A 22206-nucleotide genomic window follows, 5' to 3' on the forward strand; every position below is an offset into this window, starting at 1 on the left:
TGGGACTCCTCGATGATGCCCATTTCGAGCATGGTCTGAAATTCTTCCCGAACCACCTTTTTTTGTGTTCGGGTAGCCTGTAAGGGCGGCTACGCACTACCACCCCCGGGGGCGTCTCTATGTGGTGCTCTATGAGGTTAGTGCGACCGGGCAGGGGCGAGAACACATCTGAAAACTCGGTCTGCAACTGGGCGACCTCCGTGAGTTGGGTCGGGGAGAGGTGGTCTCCACAGGGGACCGGAGAGGTACGTGATGCCAATGTCCCTTTTTGAACCTCTGGCCCCAGCTCCGCCTTCTCCGGAACCACCGACACCAACGCCACGGGGACCTCCGCGTTCCAGAGTTTAAGCAGATTGAGGTGGTAAATCTGTAGCACCCCACCCCTGTCTGTTCGCCTCACCTCATAGTCTCGATTAACGGTAGAGGGCGCAAAGACGCTTTTGGAATGGCCGCTGGATTTACTAACTGGCATTCACGGCATGCCGTACACCACCTACGGACATCGCCGCGAATCCCCGGCCAATAGAATCGGGCCATTATTCGGGCTAGTGTTTTATCCTGCCCCAAGTGTCCAGCCATGGGATTAAAGTGAGCCGCCTGGAATACCAATTCCCAGCGGCTCTTCGGAATCAAAAGCTGCGTGACTCGCTCCTTAGTTTGAGTGTCCTGCGTCACTCGGTATAATCTATCCTTCATAATCGCGAAGTAGGGGAAGGATCGGGTGGCGTTCGGCGGGAGCGTTTGACCATCGATTACTCTCACTTGGTCAAACGCATGCCGCAGAGTCTTGTCTCGCGACTGCTCTAATGGGAAATCCGCGAGGGATTCCCCGAGAGAGAGGAGGAGCCGGCGGCTCCTCACTCTGACGCGGAGATGACGTAGACGGCTCTGTGACAGCTGCTCCCGCCAAAGCGACACCGGGACCTCCCCCTGTCAACTGGCAGGACCCACTCTCTACTAGGCGCGTCATTAAACCCCGAAATCCCGGCCAATCAGTCCCCAAAATTAAAGAGTGGGTAAGGCGAGGATTAACCGCCGCCTTCACTATAAATTTTTCCCCTCTGAAAATAATGTGGACCGACACCAAAGGGTAGCGGTGAACATCCCCGTGCACACACAACACCTTCACCCCTTGTGCTCCCCCCAATGCCTCGTTTTGAACCAGGCTTTGGCGAATTGAGGTCTGATTACAACCAGAATCCACCAACGCCTGATATGTAGTCCCTTGGATACTCACCGGTATGCGATACGCTCCGGCCCGATCAAGGGCGGCCTCTGGCGCGTCGGGGATCCAAACCACTGCGCCCACTTCCATTGCTGTGCACTGCTGTTGAAGGTGGCCCGGTTCCCCGCAGCGCCAGCAAACCGGCCCGGGCTTTCCCTCTGCACTGGTGATCTGGGGCTCACTCACCTGAGGTGGGGGAGAGACAGACACAGAAGGGAGAAACGGGAGGGCACCGCGGGTGCGGCGGGCCGGCTGGGGTGGTGCCGGCCCCCGCCTCCACGGTGGGGGAATGGGGCGAGGACGGGACACAGGAGGAGGGGGAGAGAGAGAGAGAGAGAGAGAGAGAGAAGAGGAGAGAAGAGAAGATGCCATCTGCTGTCCTGCCACTGGGACAGCCGCCAGATGATCCTCCGCCAGCTCGACTGCCTGATCCAGCGACGCCGGGCGGTGGCACTGGACCCACTCCGCGGTTCCTGCTGGTAAGCGGGCGATGAACTGTTCCAGTACCACCTGGTCGACGATTCCCTCGGTGTCGCGATCGTCGGCCCTCAGCCACCGCCAGCAGGCATCCCGGAGCTTCTGGCCGAACGCAAACGGCCGGCTGACTTCCTCCAATTGCAGCGCGCAGAAGCGCTGGCGCTGTTGTTCCGGTGTGCACCCCACGTGCTGGAGGACGGCCCAGTGGAGGTCCGCGTAGGCCAGCCGGCGGTCGGCGGGGAGCTGTCGCGCGGTCAGCTGTGCCTCTCCCGTTAGCAGGGGGAGGAGGCACGCCACGCGCTGCTCCATCGGCCACCCCGAGGCTTTGGCGACCTGTTCAAACAACGTGAGGAACGCCTCAGGGTCGTCCTGCGGGCCCATCTTGGTGACAGTGAGGGGAGACGGGCCCGCGGCCGGAGCGCTGGTGGACCCCGCTGACGCTACGAGATGCCGGAATGCCTCGCGATCTTCCTGCTGGGCCAGCACCAGGGCTTCGAAGCGCCGCTCTTGTTCCTTTTGGAGTGTGACGAGCGCCTGGTGCTGGCTTTGCTGAGCCGTGGCGAGGGCGTGGACCAGGTCGGCGAACGGGGAGGATTCCATGGGGCTGCTGGGTTGGTGCTCCACTTTCCCGGGTTTCGGCACCACTGTAGGTCTCCCTATGTGTGGGTGGAGCACAGAGGACGGCAGGACAGAGATCAGGTTTATAACTTGGCTTTATTGCCACACTTTTCAGTCTAACAATAACCAGTCTAGCACAGACACACACATAACCGGCATCTGGTTCAGGGATGAGCTCCTTCCGCTCTCGCTCTCCCTCCTCATATAGGGCACGGTCACTGGGAAGACACACAAACACAGGTTAATTGCTCTCAGGTGTAGTGATTCTGCCACTTACCTTCCCTGACTCCGCCCTCCTGTCACAGACCGGCGCTTGACCACGCCCCCGCTGCCACACATTAAAAGAAGCAAGGTGTGCAGTGAAACACCTGCAGAGGCATCTGCATGCATGCCTCACTTGCCCTAGTCTATTTGTTGTTCTTGTTATTGGTAGATGTATGATGTATGCAATCTAATGTGTAGGGCATTTAAAAGAGAATAAAGCGTGTTGCGTATTGCCAGGAAGAGGTATGTGTGTGTGCGCAAAGGGCGAGTGCACGGCAGGGGCCCAGAACCCATCAATACCCCACAGTACCAATCAACACCGGTCCCACATGGCAACCCGACAGGACCAGGACGCCCGAGCCACCCATGGGGCCCAGGCAGAACAGGTATGAGTGAAGTAGAGAGAGGCAGAGAGAAAGAGAAGGGAGGAAAGGAGAGGAAGAAAATACAGTTAGGTCCATATATATTTGGACACTGACACAAATTTTGTTTTTTTACCTGTTTACTGAAACATATTCAAGTTATAGTTATATAATGGACATGGACATAAAGTCCAGACTTTCAGCTTTCATTTGAGGGTATCCACATTAAAATTGGATGAAGGGTTTAGGAGTTTCAGCTCCTTAACATGTACCACCCTGTTTTTAAAGGAACCAAAAGTAATTGGACAATTGACTCAAAGGCTATTTCATGGGCAGGTGTGGGCAATTCCTTTGTTATGTCATTCTCAATTAAGCAGATAAAAGACCTGGAGTTGATTTGAGGTGTGGTGCTTGCATTTGGAAGATTTTGCTGTGAAGAAAACATGCGGTCAAAGGAGCCCTCCATGCAGGTGAAACAAGCCATCCTTAAGCTGCGAAAACAGAAAAAACCCACCCGAGAAATTGCTACAATATTAGGAGTGGCAAAATCTACAGTTTGGTACATCCTGAGAAAGAAAGAAAGCACTGGTGAACTCATCAATGCAAAAAGACTTGGACACCCACAGAAGACAACAGTGGTGGATGATCGCAGAATAATTTCCATGGTGAAGAGAAACCCCTTCACAACAGCCAACCAAGTGAACAACACTCTCCAGGAGGTATGCGTATCAATATCCAAATCTACCATAAAGAGAAGACTGCATGAAAGTAAATACAGAGGGTTCACTGCATGGTGCAAGACACTCAAAAGCCTCAAGAATAAAAAGGCTAGATTGGACTTTGCTAAAAAACATCTAAAAAAGCCAGCACAGTTCTGGAAGAACATTCTTTGGACAGATGAAACCAAGATCAACCTCTACCAGAATGATGGAAAGAAAAAAGTATGGTGAAGGCATGGTACAGCTCATGATCCAAAGCATACCACATCATCTGTAAAACACGGTGGAGGCAGTGTGATGGCTTGGGCATGCATGGCTGCCAGTGGCACTGGGTCACTAGTGTTTATTGATGATGTGACACAGGACAGAAGCAGCCGGATGAATTCTGAGGTATTCAGAGACATACTGTGTGCTCAAATCCAGCCAAACTGATTGGTCGGTGTTTCATCATACAGATGGACAATGACCCAAAACATAAAGCCAAAGCAACCCAGGAGTTTATTAAAGCAAAGAAGTGGAATATTCTTGAATGGCCAAGTCAGTCACCTGATCTCAACCCAATTGAGCATGCATTTCACTTGTTAAAGACTAAACTTCAGACAGAAAGGCCCACAAACAAACAGCAACTGAAAACTGCTGCAGTAAAGGCCTGGCAGAGCATTAAAAAGGAGGAAACACAGTATCTGGTGATGTCCATGAGTTCAAGACTTCAGGCAGTCATTGCCAACAAAGGGTTTTCAACCAAGTATTAGAAATGAACATTTTATTTACAATTATTTAATTTGTCCAATTACTTTTGAGCCCCTGAAATGAAGGGATTGTGTTTAAAAAATGCTTTAGTTCCTCACATTTGTATGCAATCATTTTGTTCAACCCACTGAATTAAAGCTGAAAGTCTGAACTTCAACTGCATCTGAATTGTTTTGTTCAAAATTTATTGTGGTAATGTACAAAACCAAAATTAGAAAAATGTTGTCTCTGTCCAAATATTTATGGACCTAACTGTAAATAAATAAATATGTTCCAGCTACCCCGTGGCCGGTGAGGGCCTTTCTGTGTGGAGTTTGCATGTTCTCCCCGTGTCCGCGTGGGTTTCCTCCGGGTGCTCTGGTTTCCCCCACAGTCCAAAGACATGCAGGTTAGGTTAACTGGTGACTCTAAATTGACCGTAGGTGTGAATGTGAATGTTTGTCTGTGTCTATGTGTCAGCCCTGTGATGACCTGGCGACTTGTCCAGGGTGTACCCTGCCTTTCGCCCGTAGTCAGCTGGGATAGGCTCCAGCTTGCCTGCGACCCTGTAGAACAGGATAAAGCAGCTAGAGATAATGAGATGAGATGTTCCAGCTACCATCTGCCGCCCTATTATATATAGCTATTTACATGTGGTTGTAAAGTTGTGAGTTGGATCTCAAGCGCAGAGGGTCAGGTCATAACTGTAAGAAGGTGATGAAGGGTGTCCAAGGGGAGGGTGTATCCTGAGTGTTGTTTAAGTTTGGAGTGGCTATATTGTCCAATGATATATAATCCATTAGCAAATAGTATTGTACTTCTTCCCACTCCTTTTTCGAACAATGTGCGGTGTTTTTTAATGTCTTAGCTCTTTATGTTATTTTATTTATTTTTTTAATTTCTCTTTTTCTTTCTTTTGTATGTACAAATAGTTACATAAATTTTGTTATACATGTTTGAAATAAAAATAAATAAATAAATAAAAAATTCAAATTTTTCCAATGAGTGATGTGTACAGTATTCCTTGATTTCCAGTTCATGAGGATCGTTTTCTTGGCGATAGTCAGCGCTACTAGCAATATTTTATTGCATGAGGTGCTTATATTGATAGCGGTTGTATCACCAAGTATACATAGGGAAGGGGTTGCTGGGATGTGACAGCCAAGAATGGTAGAGAGTGATTCTGTGACACCTAACCAAAACCTGTTGATTGGAGTGCAATGCCAGACAGCATGAATGTATGTGTCTGGGTTATTTTGCATGCAGTGAGAACACAAGTCAGAGTCAAAGCCCATTTTATATAGTTTCTGTGCAGTGAAGTGAAATCTGTGAAGTACCTTGTATTGTATTAATTGTAGATTGCTATTTTTTGTCATGAGGTAGATGTTTGTACAGATTTGGGTCCAGAAGTCGGCACCAGGAGTAATGGACAAATCTGATTCCCATTTGTGATATGGTAGGCTTAAAGTTTTTTCTAAACGAGATATAATTTTGTATATTTTGGAAATAATTTTTTGGGGGGAGGGAATGTTGATCAACTCCATGATTGGTGAGGGGATGTCTAGGTTCGCTGTCTGGATATTAATTTTAGTTTGGATAGATGATTTAATTTGTAGGTATTCTAAAAAGTGTTTACTCTCAATGCCGTGCTTCTGGACCAAACAAGGGAATGAAGCCAGATTTTTGTCTTGAATGATGTGATGAAGTTGAGTGATGCCCTTGCCTATCCATGTGAGAAAACTGAGTGTTTTTTTGTTGACAGTGAAATCGGGGTTATTCCAAATCGGGGTGTGATTTGACGGTGCTACAGGTGAATCAGTGATGTGATAGAATTTCCACCAAGCTGTCAGACTAGATGATATTGTTAGCGCTTTGAAGGATGGATGTTTTTTAACTGACTGACTACAGAAAGGAAGGTCTGAGATCTGAATATCCTTGCAAATGGTTTGTTCTATGTCTAACCAGGTGTTGTCTGAGGCGGTGGGATGTAACCATTTGTATATGTAACGAAGCTGGTTGGCGAGGGCATAATGTTAGAAGTGTGGAGCCTCTAGTCCTCCAAGTATTTTAGGTTTTTGTAGAGTGGTCAGTTTGATTCTTGGTGTCTTATTTTTCCAGTAGAATTTAATAATTGTTGAGTCTAGTGATTTAAACCAGGGAGGGGAGGGCTGTGTCGGAATCATTGAGAATAAATAATTTATTTTGGGTAATATTGACATTTTGACGACTGATATCCTGCCCATGATGGATATTGGAAGGTTCATCCATCGCTGGAAATCATCATCTATTGAATTGAGCAGGGGGGTAAAATTTAGACTAAATAAGTCTGACAGCCTGGGGGAAACCTTTATCCCTAAATATGTGATATAATTAGGTGATGAATGGGCTGTCACATCCCAACTGTTGGAGTGTAATGTAACAATTGCAGACTTATTCTGATTGATTGAGTATTCAGAAATATTAGAGAATGTGTCAATAAGTTTAATGGTTTCTTTTACTGATACTGTGGGGTCTTGAAGAAAAAGTAGGATGTCGTCGGCATAGAGGCTGATTTTATGATGCATATTTAGAGTCTGAACTCCCTTAATGTGGGGGTTCTGACGGATGGCAGCAGCTAGAGGTTCAATGAAAATGGTAAATAATAAAGGGGAGAGTGGGCATCCCTGTCTAGTTCCCCGGTGCAGAGTGAAACTGTGTGATGTTAGTCCATTGGTGATCACTGTGGCTGAGGGTGAAGTGTAGAGAATCTTAATCCAATTAATGAACGATTCCCCAAAACCAAACCGTCCTAATGTGGAAAACAGGAAATTCCAGTTGACCCTATCAAAAGCTTTTTCAGCATCAAGAGTTGCTATAATGTTTTTTTCTTGTATAGTTGAGGAGTGGTACATTATGTTAAACAATCTGCGGGTGTTGGAGGAAGAAATTCTGCCTTTAATGAAGCCAGTCTGATCTGGGTGGATAATGGATGGGGATACCTCTTCTAATCTGTGTGCTAACGTTTTGGTGATTATTTTATTGTCAACATTGAGTAGGGAGATTGGCCGGTAGCTGGATGGCATTGTTGGATCCTTATTGGGCTTAAGGAGAAGTGAAATTGAAGCTGTGGTGATACTAGCTGGATGTCTTTTTTTTTTTTATTCATTGATCATCCTGATAAAAAGTGGAGCCAAAATGGACCAAAATTGTTTGTAGAACTCAACAGGGAAGCCATCCAGACCTGGTGCTTTGTTATTAGGCATATGTTTAAGAGCCTTGAACAGTTCTTGTTGAGTTATAGGTGACTCTAGTTTATTTGTTTGGTTTTCATTAAGTTGTAGTAAGTTGATGCTGTTCAGAAATGAGTCAATGGCGTCCTGGTTGGGGTTTATTTCTGAAGTGTATAGTTTATTGTAAAAATTGTAGAAAACCTGATTTATTTCTTCAGGTAAGCTGGTTAGCTTCCCTGCTGAGTTCTTTATGACTGGGATTGTTGCTTTTTCTATGTTCCGTCTGATTTGATTTGCTAAGTATTTACCTGATTTATTGCTATAGTGGAAATTTTCTTGCCTTAAACGATGGATTATAAATTGAGTTTGTCTATTAAGTATTTAATTGACTTTGAATTTACATTTCCTTAGTTCAATCTGCGTTTCTTCTGTTGGGTTACTTGCGTTGATCTCTTCCAATTGTTTAATTTTGTTATTTAGTTCTACTTCCTGTTCTTTTTCTTTCTTTTTTTTTGTATACTGAAAATGAGATTATTCTTCCTCTAAGCACTGCCTTTCCTGTTTCCCACAGAAGGGAAGGAGATGATCCAGAGGAATCATTCATTTCTAGAAAGCATGCCTACTCTCTCCTAATAAAACTGTTAAATTTTGGGTCTTGCAAGAGGGAAGTATTGAAGTGCCATCTATTACTATATTTCTGTGGGGGGGTTCTGTTCCATTTGTTTGTTACCAGGGCATGATCACTAATTACTATGGGATGAATTGTTGAATCAGAGATATTTGGCATGATAGAATTGCTAGTGAGAAAATAGTCAATGTGGGAATAAGAGTGGTGGACTGGTGAGAAAAAAAGAGTAGTCTTTAGAGTCTGGGTGCTGAAGCCGCCAACTATCAACAAGGCCAAAATCATTCATGAACTGTTTTATTGTTTTTGTGGATTGCCAAATTCGTTTGTTTTTTGAATGATCAGATCTATCTATAGACCCCTTCGCATGTTTGTAAACAAACTGACCGTTGCCAGGATGCGTGCGCAGCCTGGACTCAGAAACAATGGCGCTGCCCATAGACCGGCATTATGAGCTGTCAGATTATGCAAAACAATTGTCGTTACAAGATCGAGAATGCTACATAAAGAAGTTAACTCTAACAAGTGTACATTGCCTACCGGATCCGTATTTAATTAGAGTGGACGGACAATGTTAGTAAGTTCCCTACAATGGCCAGATATATACTCATACCTTATTGACAAGACTTCAGTGTACACCCATGAAAAACTTCGTGCCTACAAGTCTTTAGACGCATATGATTATGTTATGTGCGGGCATGTACAGAACGTGTTTTACACTGAAATTGATGAAAACTTCTGTGCTCTGAAGTCAAAAATCTTACCAAGTCAGCGTCAAGGTCAGAAGGTTGCTATGTATGAAGCCTGGGTGGTATACAACAAGCTGGAAGGCTATGTTTTGACAGCCAATTGCACATGTATAGCAAGGTAAGTAATCTCCTACAAACAAAATTGCATGCAAAGCTAAGTTAATATGCTAACAATATTCATTACATTGTGTAACTATGACCCAGCTAATCAGACAAACGTTACCAAAGTATTTTGCTACATCAATAAACGAAGACTAGAAAGAATAAAAAAGAAAGATTTAATAAATAGCCTGATCTTACCTGTGATGAAGTGGACGCTGCAAACCCGCGCATTTTTGATAGTGCTTTCATCCCGTCGGCAATTTTTTTGGAATGGGTGAGATCCTGCTGGAATTCTGTACATTTTAACCCTATCACTGCTACGATTCTGACACCCGACAACACAACAACTAGGCATTTCTTCCAAATATTTCTTCTCGTCTCTACCGTCGCTGAGTCTTTTTTGGGTCCAGGCTGCGCGCGCAATTTCCTCTTACGTATGAATGACGTTTACTGCGAAGGGGTCTATTGAGGGGTCTAAAACTGTATTGAAGTTGCCTGCAATTATGATGGGACAGTCAGATAAAGTTGAGATGGAAACAATAAGGTTCTTCTGCTTAACTGTGACAAGACTGAAGTACTTGTACTAGGACCACATGCAGCTAGAAGTAAGTTTTCTGATTACATAGTAACTCTGGATGGCCTTTCTGTTTCTTCACGTGCAGCAGTAAAAGACCTCTGGGTGATTACTGACCCCAGTCTTTCATTCAAAACTCACATTGATAACATCACCTGGATAGTTTTCTTTCATCTCAGAAATATTGCTAAGAAATTTAATGTCACTACATGATGCAGAAAAACTAGTTCATGCTTTTGTTACCTCCACGTTGGATTATTGTAATGCCTTACTGTCTGGATGTTCCAATAAGTGCATAAACAAGCTCCACTTAGTTCAAAATGCAGCAGCAAGAGTCCTTACTAGAACTAGATGGAAGGAAGTTCCCCTACTAGAACTAGGGGAAGATAGCTCCGCAAGAGTGGCAGCTAGTTGCAGTAGCTCCAAGCGTGTTTATGTGTTTTGGTATGTTTTTGTACTTTTTTCATGTTTCTTTCTGCACTAATCTCAGTCGGAAGTGTGCACTGAGGGATGTACTACTCGTGAGACTGTGCATTTGTATTTTTCTCTTTCTCTTTCTGGGGCTACTTAAATCGGCATCAGCGGACCCTTTCAGCCACGGCTCCATTGTTTACACTCAGGAGCAGCTTTTAGCACTGTGCACCACCAAGGTACTCCCCATGGAAAGACCGGTGATCCCCACAGAATGAAGGAGAAGGGGATACAGAGCTGGAATGAAGTGCCGGGAGAAGAAAAGACAGTATAAACCATGCATACCGTCTGTCATCATGGGAAACGTAAGATCTCTCCCTAATAAGATGGATGAGCTAACGGTGTTAACCAGGCTGCAGAGGGAGTACAGGGAGTGTAGCCTTATGTGCTTTACAGAGACTTGGCTGAATGAACTCTCACCGGACTCACACGTCACTCTGGACGGATTTCAACTCGTGAGAGCGGACAGGAAAGCCAAGGAGAGCGGTAAGAGGAAAGGAGGGGGTATAGCGATGTTTGTGAATGACAGATGGTGTAACCTGGGGCACATCAGGGTAAAGGAGCAGTACTGCAGTAAAAACATTGAACTTCTAGTGGTTAGCATTCTGCCAGATTACCTCCCGAGGGAATTCTCACACGTTATCGCTTTAACTGTGTACATCCCCCCTGCGGCCGATGCTGCTGCTGCCTGTGAGCTCTTACACACTACAGTGTCAAAGCTTTAGACATTGCACCCTCAGTCCCTGCTCCTAATCTCCGGTGACTTTAATCATGCTTCCCTATCCTCCGCTCTCCCAACCTTCACTCAGTATGTGAAATGCCACACCAGAGACAATAGAACTTTGGATTTAATGTATGTGAACACCAAGGACGCATATAGCTCATCACCCCTCCCCCCGCTAGGCCATTCTGACCACAGTCTGGTTCACTTGTCCCGTACATACATACCTATGGCGAATAAACAACCACCCACCAAGAGGTATGTAAGGAGCTGGTCTGAGGAGACCACTATGGCACTGAGGGACTGCTTTGACACCACGGACTGGGATGTGTTATGTGAACCTCACGGGGATGACATTGATAGCCTGACAACCTGCATCATGGATTACATTAATTTCTGTGTAGAAAACACTGTGCCTATCAGGAAGGTATGGTGTTTTCCCAACAATAAACCCTGGGTGACCTCTGAATTAAAAGCCCTATTAAACGAGAAGAAGAGGGTTTTTAAACCTGGCAACAAGGAGGAGATGAGGAGAGTGCAGAGGGAGCTGAAGAGGGGGATAAGGAGAGGCAAGGACAGCTACAGGAGGAAGCTGGAGGAGCGCCTCAAGGGGAGCAATGCCGGAGAGGTATGGAGAGGCCTGAAAACCATCTCTGGCCACACAAAGGACAGTGAGAGGGGCCCTGTATCTGGGGGCCAGGACTGGGCAAATGAGTTGAACCTCTTTTTCAACAGATTTGACTGTGCCACCTCCCCCTCCCCCACTCATCATAGTCCTGACCTGTCTGTGATATCACTCCACCATCCCCCCTCCCCTCATAATACCTCTGACACCAACAGCTCCCTCCTCCTCACACCACATCACCCCACTCCACTCCCTGCCAGACCAATCCACACACTCCACCCCTGACTTCACTCTACAGGAGTCACACCTCGGCCACACCCCTCGCCTCTCCATAACAGCTGATCAGGTGTTGAAGGAGCTGAGGAGGACCAAGACGAGGAAAGCTGCTGGCCCTAATGGTATCAAATCCAGACTGCTTAAGGACTGTGTAGATCAGCTCTGTGGGATACTTCTGTACATCTTCAACCTGAGCCTCAGTCTGGAGAGAGTTCCACTTCTGTGGAAAACATCATGTGTGGTTCCAGTTCCCAAGACTGCGCACCCCAGGGAGCTCAACCACTTTAGGCCAGTAGCTTTAACATCTCACCTGATGAAGATCATGGAGAGGATTGTTCTTTCCCACCTCCGACACCTGGTGAACAGCGAGATGGACCCCCTGCAGTTTGCATATCGACCAGGCATTGGTGTGGATGACGCTGTCATCTACCTGCTGCACTGGTCACTTTTACACCTGGAGGGCACTGGGAGCACTGTGAGAGTCATGTTCTTTGACTTCTCCAGTACTTTTAGCACAATCCAGCCATCACTGCTTAGGGGGAAGCTGGAGGGAACTGGTGTTGACTGCCACCTGGCTGCATGGATCATCGATTACCTCATTAACAGACTGCAGTATGTGAGGCTCCGCAACTGTGTGTCTGATGTGGTAGTCTGCTGCACGAGGGCTCCACAGGGTACAATGCTCTCTCCTTTCCTCTTTACACTTTACACATCTGACTTCAGCTACAACATGGACAGCTGGCACCTCCAGAAGTTCTCAGATGATACAGCCATCATTGGACGTGTGTCAGAGGGGGACGATCTGGAGTACAGAGAGGTCATCACCAACTTTGTTGTCTGGTGCAAACTGAACCACCTGCGCATCAATGCCAGTAAGACAAAGGAGGTGGTGATCAATTTCAGAAGGACAGCTCCTCAAATTGCACCAGTGAACATCCAGGGTTTGGACATTGAGATCGTGGTGGAGTACAAATACCTGGGTGTTCACCTCAACAATAATCTGGACTGGACAAATAATACAGATGTCCTGTACAAGAAGGGCCAAAGTCGTCTCCACCTGTTGAGAAGACTGAGGTCTTTTGGTGTGTGCAGGACACTGCTTAGGACTTTTTATGACTCTGTGGTGGCATCAGTGATTTTCTACACTGTGGTCTGCTGGGGCTGTGGAAGTTCAGAGAGAGACAGGAAGAAACTTAATAAACTGGTCAGAAGGGCTGGCTCAGTCTTGGACTGTCCTCTGGACTCCATTGAGGAGGTAGGGGAGAGGAGGATGTTAGCCAAGCTGACATCAATCATGGATAATCCCTCTCACCCCCTACATGAGGCTGTGGGGGCCTTAAGTAGCTCTTTTAGTAGTAGACTGCTACACCCATGGTGTAAGAAGGAGAGATACCCCAGGTCATTCATACCTACTGCTGTCAGACTGTATAACACCCACAACTTGAAATGTAGCACCAATAACCTGTTTGTTGTTATATTTGCACTACTTCACCACTACTACCTCTGCCATCTCTCATCAATGCAATTGATATGTCAATCTTTTTAATCTTTCGTTTGTCTAATTTTTATTACAGTTTTATTTGTTATCTGTATGACAATTTCTTGCTACTGTAACACGTGAATTTCCCCGATGTGGGATCAATAAAGTGAATCTAATCTAATCTAGAAAATATGACCACATCACCCCTGTCTTATCCACACTGCATTGGCTCCCAATCAAATTTCGTATTGATTATAAAATACTACTATTGACCTTTAAAGCACTGAATGGTCTCGCACCACAGTACCTGAGCGAACTTCTGATCCTTTATGACCCGCCACACCTACTTACATCAAAAGGTGCAGGCTATCTGCTGGTACCTTGTATAGTGAAGGCTACATCAGGGGGCAGAGCCTTTTCTTACAAAGACCCACAATTATGGAACAGCCTTCCAAGTATTTTTCGGGAATCAGACACAGTCTCAGCATTTAAGTCTAGGCTGAAAACATATCTGTTTAGTCAAGCCTTTCATTAATGGTGCTTATGAGGTAAAGGTGTAGATCTGGAGGGTCCTCAGACAGAGTGTTTTGGTAAACTGGGATGTATGGATGCTGTCAGTCCCCCACTCGTTTGCTCACTCGAGTTTGCTGATGGTGTAGTGGCTGGCTGCTTTATGTCCCGGGGCTTCCTCATGTCTGTGTTACCTTCTGGCTCTCCCCTTTTAGTTATGCTGTCATAGTTAGTTTTGCTGGAGTCCCTGCTTGTACTCAGCGCAAAATGTATACTGTACCTACTTATTCAGGTGACATTGGGCATACCTAACAACCTGTTTTCTCTCTCTTCTCTCCCCCCATCTGTCCCTCTGAGTTACATGTTAATCCTGGGATCGAGGTGCTGACCTCTTCTGCTCCTCTGACCTGCCTGATCCATCCTGATGCCCTATGTCTGGTTGGAGTCTCATCACATTGCTCCTGTGGAGGACGGCCCCATATGGACAGTTGAAAGTCACACTTGGAAGACACTCTGGACACTTACATTAAGGCTTTTGTGGTTGAGGACTACAGTTGGCTTGCTAACTTTGGGACTGCAGTTGACATGAACAGTTTTGAGCTCAAGTTTCCATTAATGAAGAGTTATAACATCAACAAAACTGACTTCATGTCAAAACTGTTAATGTTATAGTCATATTGTCTGTTGTTGTCCAGGTGAGGATTGGTTCCCTTTTGGGTCTGGTTCCTCTCGAGGTTTCTTCCTCGTGTCATCTGGGGGAGTTTTTCCTTTCCATCATCGCCACAGGCTTGCTCATTGGGGATAGATTAGGGATAAAATTGGCTCATGTCTTGGGTCATTCAGATTCTGTAAAGCTGCTTTGGGACAATGTCGATTGTTAAAAGCACTATACAAACAGACTTGACTTGACTTGACTTGACCTGCATGAAAAGCTTTCAGTCATAGCCAATATACAAACCGATCAAAAAATATCTGAATTATACCATACTCATCATTCCTCAATGCAAAATCCCAGTCAAAATCATACATCAGCATTCGTGTATGCCTGCAATTATACCACAACTAAAAAAGGAGCTCAAGTCACTGCAGACTTCTGACTTGAAGGTCTGCCCTAAAGGTTCATACTTTGATTCAATAAAACTGTCCTTTAAGTGGCGGTAGATGAATGTAATGTCATGGAAGAGTGTTTATTATAAAAAAAAAAAACAATAAGTAGGCATACAAGTCCAAAACATTTGGCAGAATCAAAATCAGAAGACAAGCAAGAATTATACGATGTATAGACAGGCTAGTAGAGGCAGAAACCAAAAGCAAAATACAAACTTTGGTCAAAAACCAGAGTAATAACACAAACAAATGCTTGGTAAGGTCAGACACCAGTGTACTGAGCAGTTACTTCGCAAAATCATTCTTTTTTTGAGTTTTATTGGCAGTTGGCAATCAACGTATTGGTGCATTACTGCCACCAACTGGCATGGAGTATGGATCCAGATATCCAATTGCTTGGTTTCAGTTGCATGACTTTTCTTGGCGGTTTTACTGGAAGTGAAATAGCTGGTGGTCTAAATGGCTGCAGTAGTGCAAACAACTAGCGATAACTTATCAGAGTATGCTTGTAATCTAGAATCCACTGCTCACCTTAGATATATTCAGAAGATTGCTATGTGCAATGGAATAGACCCCTACAGTCTGGCAAAGAAGGATTTGTCATATGATCTCGAAAACTACCCTTCAGTCGAGTCCCCCAACATCTTGAACTATCTGGTGTTGCAGACATCCTTCTACACCGCAAGATAGATGAAAGCATGGAAGAGTATGGAGGCTTACAACTTTTTTATATGTGGCTGGGTAAAGGAATCAAGTCGCTGCCAAATGAACCCTGTATTGTTTTTGCCCATGTAAGTATGTTTTTTTTAAGCTTTTTGTTCGCGTCTTTACAAGAAAGTGCTACAAGTTGAAGTGTAAACAAACAACAGTTTGCTTGATTCTCACTTGTGTTCGCGCTTATCTCTCAGGTAAATCATTCACAAAGATAATCAGAAACCCTTTTAAAGACCTGGATCTTAGTTAAACAAGATGGAGACATGATCATGGTGCATTGTAACTGTATGACTGGGTAAGAATTTTGTCGCAACCTTCATGCATATGGAGTTTGTGAGGAGTATACAAAGAAACAGCTGGGGACTTTAGCACTTCGTGACTAAAAAAGTACCATAAAATAATGACACATAGCAAGAAAAGTACTTGGAAAACACTAATGACATAGCTGAGAGGGATATACAAACCTTTCATGAAGTGATCACTGCAAACTTGAGCATGCTTCAACTCGGCTCCCTTCAATTTCAGTGAGAGGTTCAAAAGCCACCTTTCTTGACGTCTTTTTGTTAAATCCTGTGTTTGTTCACCCTTTTTTATTAGTTCATGGGGAACCCTGAAGAAACTTATTAGTTTCATGGTTTGATCAATTCGAATAACCTAAAACAATGCAAGCATAAGGTATTTTTCATGCAAGCAAAGCACCTTCTCTGTACAAATGCTTTGTCAACTGAGCTTTGGTAGACCACCACCTAAAGTTTTGAATAATTAATGAGGTGGATGTGATGTCACATGAAACCAGCAATTTAGGCTACGTTTACATTACGTCGAATCAGCGGATCATCAGATTAACGTTCTTAAAACGATTCGCGTTTACACTAAAACCGTTAGCCGTGCACACAGCAACACCAATACGCGGATACGCTCGGCTCCGCAGGCATCCTGCGCTCCAAATCACTCCGCCCTGAACAGCGAGTGCCCTCTGGAGGGTGCGCACTCCGGCCCTGCGCAGCTCACAGAGCGCGCGAGTGAAGTGAACAAGCCACGATTCGGGACTGAGCCGCTGTGTGTGAGATCCCAGCGCATATCACTTATTACTTGCAAGTGGAAGGATGGCAAGCCTAAAGACAATCATAACTACACAATGGGCAGTATTTGCATCAGTATTTGCAGTATTTTCATACTTTTATACTCTTTAATGAAAGGTGATACAAGGCGGAAGTCTGCGCCGTTTTTCAGCAGTCGCGTCACATGACCAACGCCAGCGAATCAGGAAGGTGGATGTCACAGTGACGTTGTCCAATGAGACGCCAGCTAGAGCTCAGCACAGCGTATTCGCGTATTCTCAATGTTTACACAGCACCGGAGCTGATACGATCTAGATTGAATACGTGGACGCTGGCGGATTCCCGTTTTCCCGCTTTTTCAGGGGGGTTAATGTAAACGGACAGTGCATCCGCGAAGAAAACGAGACAGATACGGTCTAGTGTAAATGTAGCCTTAGACTTAAAAAAACAAAACAAAACACTGCCAACTCATTGTCTCTCAATCAAGTTCGTTTTTCTTAAGAACTTAAACAGCATTCCTCTCTCGCATTTCTTTGCAGGATATCTACAACCCCGATTCCAAAAAAGTTGGGACAAAGTACAAATTGTACATAAAAATGGAATGCAATAATTTACAAATCTCAAAAACTGATATTGTATTCACAATAGAACACAGACAACATATCAAATGTCGAAAGTGAGACATTTTTAAATTTCATGCCAAATATTGGCTCATTTGAAATTTCATGACAGCAACACATCTCAAAAAAGTTGGGACAGGGGCAATAAGAGGCTGGAAAAGTTAAAGGTACAAAAAAGGAACAGCTGGAGGACCAAATTGCAACTCATTAGGTCAATTCGCAATAGGTCATTAATATGACTGGGTATAAAAAAGCATCTTGGAGTGGCAGCGGCTCTCAGAAGTAAAGATGGGAAGAGGATCACCAATCCCCCTAATTCTGCGCCGACAAATAGTGGAGCAATATCAGAAAGGAGTTCAACAGTGTAAAATTGCAAAGAGTTTGAACATATCATCATCTACAGTGCATAATATCATCAAAAGATTCAGAGAATCTGGAAGAATCTCTGTGCGTAAGGGTCAAGGCCAGAAAACCATACTGGGTGCCCGTGATCTTCGGGCCCTTAGACAGCATTGCATCACATACAGGCATGCTTCTGTATTGGAAATCACAAAATGGGCTCATGAATATTTCCAGAGAACATTATCTGTGAACACAATTCACCGTCCCATCCGCCGTTGCCAGCTAAAACTCTATAGTTCAAAGAAGAAGCCATATCTAAACATGATCCAGAAGCGCAGACATCTTCTATGGGCCAAGGTTCATTTAAAATGGACTGTGGCAAAGTGGAAAACTGTTCTGTGGTCAGACGAATCAAAATTTGAAGTTCTTTATGGAAATCAGGCATGCCGTGTCATTCGGACTAAAGAGGAGAAGGATGACCCAAGTTGTTATCAGCGCTCAGTTCAGAAGCCTGCATCTCTGATGGTGTGGGGTTGCATTAGTGTGTGTGGCATGGGCAGCTTACACATCTGGAAAGACACCATCAATGCTGAAAGGTATATCCAGGTTCTAGAGCAACATATGCTCCCATCCAGACGACGTCTCTTTCAGGGAAGACCTTCCATTTTCCAACATGACAATGCCAAACCACATACTACATCAATTACAGCATCATGGCTGTGTAGAAGAAGGGTCCAGGTACTGAACTGGCCAGCCTGCAGTCCAGATCTTTCACCCATAGAAAACATTTGGCGCATCATAAAACTGAAGTTACGACAAAAAAGACCTAAGACAGTTGAGCAACTAGAATCCTACATTAGACAAGAATGGGTTAACATTCCTATCCCTAAACTTGAGCAACTTGTCTCCTCAGTCCCCAGACGTTTACAGACTGTTACAAAGAGAAAAGGGGATGTCTCACAGTGGTAAACATGGCCTTGTCCCAACTTTTTTGAGATGTATTGTTGTCATGAAATTTAAAATCACCTAATTTTTCTCTTTAAAATGATACATTTTCTCAGTTTAAACATTTGATATGTCGTCTATGTTCTATTCTGAATAAAATATGGAATTTTGAAACTTCCACATCATTGCATTCCGTTTTTATTTACAATTTGTAATTTGTCCCAACTTTTTTGGAATCGGGGTTGTATTATATTAAGATGCACTTTCTTTTACCTGAGATTTATGGTTAATTGCCTTCTTACTGACTCATATTTTTGACAGTGTAATACAACATGCTCAACAGTCTTTTCTTGTCTACAGTACTCACAGTTGCCAGTATTATGCTTACTTATTTTGTATAGTGCCCTGTATGTCCAAATCTGAGTCTTGATAGTATTATCTCCTCTCTCCTATTCCTTGTTTTGCAGCTATTTTCTCCCACTTTCCTTTGAATTTCATAAAACCATCACCCCTTCCTCTCTTCCTCCCAATGTTTCTGCCATCTCTCCCTCATTCTTTGTCTGATGATGCTCTTGATGTCCGTTTTACTTGTATTTACTGCAAAATCAGTGCTGTTGTTATTTATTGCTTTGTTAGCAGCATTGTCAGCCATTTAATTCCCTGTGATCCTGACATTTGATGGTACCCATAAGAATACAACTGTCAACTCCATCATCTGAATTCTGTATTGTGTTTGCTGTACCTCTGTATCATGATATCTAGTCTACTCTGTGCAAAGTCTGTGTTCAGCATCTATAAGCATGCGCTGATTGCACTCTAGTCTGGGACAGGTGTATGTAATTAATCCTTGAGGTGTGTGCTGCTCGGCTGCTAGTTCGTGGCTGACAAAAACGTTATTTTAATTTACAAATGTGGAGTTCATGCAACCCCCTAATTTACCCCCTCGCTGTATCTGACAGGAAGCCATTTGGGATTCTTCCCTTGCATTGAAGGCAACACTCTTTGCGACACTTGCCACCTTGTTAAAACAACCACAACCGGCTGCAAGGTTGAGATGGCTGGAACATCTGTATTAGCGTTTCAAATGTGCATATTATTTTTTTTTTAGTAAGGAGCTGTTTGTTTAACAGCCTTGTTTTTTTTTCTTTAGAGCAGTTTACATGTGCCGGTACATGCAGTGCATGATGTGTGCAGATGCTACATTCAAACCTGCATACTACCCTGGGGAAGTGGACTGTATGGTTAGCGCTGGCAACTGAGAGTGAGGGGTCAAAGACTGTAAATAGTACAGTATTATTTTCTCCTGTGCTAATGCATTTATGATGCCGTACTGAGATAAAGCACAACTGTCATCATCTGGCACAGTGTGCAAACAACCATGTTGATTGTCACAGGCAGGTAAGTGTACATAGAAAATAAACAATGTCCCAGTAGCGGTAGCATAAATAATTTTGTGGGGTTAACTCTTGGTGCCTTTAAGTATGTAATAGGCAACACTGAGTTGTCTTACATTAAGGATGTCCCACTCCAATCTACAATCTATATTTGCTGTAGTCTGGGGTGCAGTCCTATAGCCCCCTTACACACACAAATTCAAGAATTCTCTCTCTCTCTCTCTTTCTCAGAATGTGCCCTGAGCATATTTATTGGTTTTCCCAGTGGAATTGAAAGTACTTTGCATTCTGCAGGTGTATGAATAGGATACTTGAGGGCAGGGAGCTACAACATGGACCAACTGCCAGATGGCTCCATTATCACACACACACACACACACACACACACCTGGAATTTGCTTCAGATCACCTGCCATTCGAGTAACACAATGATGTTTCAATCACAAACCGTGCCACCTTCAGAGCTGCAAGTATAAAAATAGGAAAGGGTTTGATGAAGATTTCAAGTCATTTGTGAGCACAATAATTAAATTTTTAAAATATTTTAATTATTAATTATTTAGCTCATTAGTAATTGTTAATTTGGGTTTAACTCACCGACAGAGATTAAGAGTATACATAGGCTATACATAATTTCACACTACTGAACATAAACGTTTAGTTATTTCCTTATTATAGCTACCTATGAAAGGTCTCCTGCTTTTTCTCAAAGACAAATCACCAAAGCATGCATAAACTCCAATAAACATATCCATAAATTTCAAACAATTGCCCTTGTTAGCTTCCTTCTCCTCAGTAATGTTAACAGACTGCAGCCTTATCTGAACCCATCTCAACACTCTTTAGTTTCTTATTTCAACAGATGAGATGATTTGGAGCACAATAGGTTGGAAAATGAACAGCCTCCAACAAATCCAACTCTCAAATTTACAAACTCTCAAACTTTACAAACTCTTGTGAAGTCAAACACTTGGAGTAGGTTTGACTTCACAAGAAGGTTTTGTGTTAATTCGCATTACTAGATAAAACATGTAAGGACATGCACAGAGGAACAACCTGTTTCTAGTGCATGCAACAATAAGCATATCCCCCTGCAGGGTCTGCAAACATCCATGCAGCTGATCCTGACAACTAATGATTTAATTGCCGTAGCTGAAGTGAATAGAAGTCCATATGTTTTTGTTGGAGTGGAATAATGGTGTCTCTTTTTTATTGTAAAAACGTTGACTACACTGAACATATGGAAAACAGGACAACCTCAAAAGCAGATGAGATTAAGAAACAGGCAGGGATACATTAACCCCACAGAGCTGGCATACATTTACCCCAAAGCTAGTTCTTAGGCAGTTGTTGCAGTATATTAGGTAAGACAGTTTTATCACATTAATGTCAAAGATTGTCCTATTAGCATGACATAATTTGTAAGCTTTATTGCAAGAGCATTGTTTTGTTTGTTTGTTTGTTTGTTTATTTGGTTGGGTTTTTTTTGTATATCAGACTACTGAGTCTGCACTCACTCCTGACTACACCTCCACTAGTAATTTAGCACAAATTGAGTTCAAGAGAAATATAGCTACAAACACACTATCTACTGGGTGAGATACAGCTATTACAGCCCCAATTTAAAAAAATAAAATAAAAAAGTGGGACACTGTAAAATGTAAATAAAAATAGAATGTGATGATTTGCAAATCATGGAAACTCTATATTTCATTGACAATAGAACAAAGACAACATGACAAATGTTGAAACAGAATTATTATTATTATTTAATATATGCTCATTTTGAATTTTATGCCAGCAACATGTTTCGTAAAAGCTGGGATGGGGCAACAAAAGACTGGAAAAGTTGTGTAATGTTAAAATAAAACTAATTAGGTTAATTGGCAACAGGTCAGTAACATGATTGGGTATAAAAAGAAAATCCCAGCGAGGCTGAGTCTCTTAGAAGTAAGTATGGGGAGGGGTTCACCACTCTGTGATAGACTGCATTGGCAAATAGTGCAATTTAAGAATAATATTCCTTAATGTAAAGTTACAAAGAATTTGGGGTCACATCATCTATGGTATATAACATCATTAAAAAATTCAGAGACTCCAGAGAAATCTCTGTGCACAAGGGACAAAGGCCAAAAAAAAAAACCCACTGGATGCTCATGACCTTCAGGCCCTCAGACGATACTATATTAAAAATGGACACAATTTTGTAGTGGAAATCACCACATGGGCTCAGAAACACTTCTGAAAACCATCATCTGTGAACACAGTTTGCCACTGCATCCACAAA

The sequence above is a fragment of the Neoarius graeffei genome, chromosome 8 (assembly GCF_027579695.1).
Source record: "Neoarius graeffei isolate fNeoGra1 chromosome 8, fNeoGra1.pri, whole genome shotgun sequence".
Classification (NCBI taxonomy): domain Eukaryota; kingdom Metazoa; phylum Chordata; class Actinopteri; order Siluriformes; family Ariidae; genus Neoarius; species Neoarius graeffei.